The sequence below is a fragment of the Elephantulus edwardii genome, unplaced genomic scaffold, assembly GCF_000299155.1.
Source record: "Elephantulus edwardii isolate Elephantulus edwardi_28Jun2011 unplaced genomic scaffold, EleEdw1.0 scaffold00120, whole genome shotgun sequence".
NCBI classification, from domain to species: domain Eukaryota; kingdom Metazoa; phylum Chordata; class Mammalia; order Macroscelidea; family Macroscelididae; genus Elephantulus; species Elephantulus edwardii.
The window spans coordinates 10,633,082-10,635,727 of NW_006399870.1; the positions used below are offsets into that span (position 1 = coordinate 10,633,082).

General features: G+C 43.2%; 1 pseudogene; it reads left to right on the forward strand.

Moving 5' to 3' along the window:
- Positions 1-1,488: 1,488 nt before the first annotated feature.
- Positions 1,489-2,242, forward strand: LOC102870574 (annotated as a pseudogene).
- Positions 2,243-2,646: the final 404 nt, after the last annotated feature.

The following is a 2,646-nucleotide window of genomic DNA, read 5'->3' on the forward strand; positions in this document are numbered from 1 at the left end:
GAATATGGGATGCAGTGTCAATAATAATAAAAAAGACTCATTAAAACATTTCTTGGAGAAAGAAAGCAAGACTGAAGAAGGAAGCCACTTCAGAAACTGATCACCTACAAGACTGCATTATTCATAGAGCTTCTGAGAGGATCTAAAGTGTATGGGCAATCCTGCTTCCTCGTCTATCTTAGTCTATCTTAGAACTGCTGAAGCCTGTCCACCATGGGTGGCCCTACTAACATTTCAAATGCCAGTTACATAGCGTCCTTCATCACAGAAACATGGAAGACACTATAGGACAGCAAACAGGTGGACAAGTGGAAAAACAACCTTGCCTGCAAAAAGTGAAAGAGACTTAAAGCACTTTCTGAAGAATATTAAATACTACACCCTCCAATATGGATTACACTCCAGTATCAAGAAAATAAAACAAAAAAAATTGGGCCAATATAATGATGATAAAGGGAGAAAATATTAAATTTGTCAATAATTCACTTCGCTTGTATCTGCAATTAATACACATGGCAGCAGCAGCTAAGAAATCAAAGGACATGTTACACTGGGCAAAGCTGTTGTCAAGGATCTCTCTAACATGTCAAAGAGCAAAGACGTCAGTTTAAAGACCAAGGTGGCTGCTAACCCAAATCACAGCATTTCCAATTGTTTCACACGCATGTCAAAGTTTGACAATGAATAAGATCATAGAAGAATTGATACCTTTAGACTGTGGTGTTAGCAAAAAATATTGACTTTATCATAGACTGCTCAAAGAGCTAACAAATCTGTCATGGAGGAAGTGTAACTGGGGTGCTCCTTAGAGACAAGAATGATGGGCACAGGATATAAACAGACACTTCACCAAAGACATTCAAATGGCAAACAAACACATGAAGAAATGTTCAAAATCCCTAGCTCTAAGGGAGAAGCAAATCAAAACAACTATGAGATATCATCTCACCCCAATAAGAATAGGAAAATTCAACAGAGCAGCAAATACCAATGCTGGTGAGGTTGTAGAGAAAATGGAACACTTACTAACTTTTGGTGGAAGTGTAAAATGGTGCAAACACTGTGGAAGGCTGTATGGCACTTTCTCAAAAAGTTGCAAATGGAAATACCATTACTGGGAATATACCCTAAAGAAAACTTTCACCCAAGCAGATACATGCAAACCCCTGTTAATTATGGCTTTGTTCACAATAGCAAAGAGTTGGAAACCACCCAAGTGTCCATCAACAAACGAATGGATAGAGAAGTTGTGGTATATTCACACAATGGAATACTATGCTGCATTGAAAATCAAAGAACTCATGAAATATTTTACAAAATGGGTGACCCTGGAGGACACTTTGCTGAGTGAAATATTTCAATCACAAAAAGACAAATACTGCTGCATAGTGCCACTGATATAAAATGGGAATGACATCAGGAGAGGTGGCTACTACGCCAAGCGGAGGAGTCAGGAGCTGGAGCGTGAGCAAAAGCTGGGTGGGCACCATGGCTGGGATCACCACCATCGAGGCGGTGAAACGCAAGATCCAGGTTCTTCAGCAGCAGGCCGATGATGCTGAGGAGAGAGAGGGCCAAGTGCCTCCAGCGGGAAGTGGAGGGGGAAAGGCGGGCCCGGGAACAGGCTAAGGCTGAGGTGGCCTCCTTGAACCGCAGGATCCAGCTGGTTGAAGAAGAGCTGGACCGAGCTCAGGAACGCCTGGCCACTGCCCTGCAAAAGCTGGAGGAGGCAGAAAAGGCTGCTGATGAGAGTGAGAGAGGTATGAAGGTTATTGAAAACCGGGCCTTAAAAGATGAACATAAGATGGAACTCCAGGAAATCCAGTTCAAAGAAGCTAAGCACATTGCAGAAGAGGCAGATCGGAAGTACGAAGAGGTGGCTCGTAAGTTGGTGATTATTGAAGGGGACTTGGAGCATACAGAGGAACGAGTTGAGCTGTCAGAGTCCCGTCGCCACGAGATGGATGAGCAGATCAGACTGATGGACCAGAACCTCAAGTGTCTGAGTGCTGTTGAAGAAAAGTACTCTCAAAAAGAAGACAAATATGAGGAAGAGATAAAGATTCTTACGGATAGACTTAAGGAGGCAGAGACATGTGCTGAGTTTGCTGAGAGATCAGTAGTAGCCAAGCTGGAAAAGACAATTGATGATTCGGAAGATAAACTGAAATGCATCGAAGAGGAACACCTCTGTACACAAAGGATGCTGGACCAGACTCTGCTTGACATGAATGAGATGTAGAGCACCCCAGTCCCGCCCTGCCGCTGCTCTTTCCCTTGACCCTGACTCTGCCTGAGGCCAGCCCACTTGAAGCTGATCTTTAACTGGAACGCTGCTTTCTCCTCTTGCCGTCCACCCTCCCCCAAATCATGTTTGTTTTGTGTTTTGGGTTTGTTCGTTGTTTGGGTTTTTTTGTTTTTTCCCCCTTCTGTCAAACTGTCTCTGCCTCACCCCAGAGTCCAACTGGGTTAAAGGCTGTGCACCTTTGGGAACAACATTTAAGGAAACATGAGCGTAGTGCAAGTGTCTTTAAAAGCATGTTGTGATTTACACATTTTGTAATCATTTTTTTGTTTAATAGCCATTTGCAAAAGATTCCAAATAACTCCACAGCTCTGAAGCAGCAATTCTTACTTTTTGGAGGG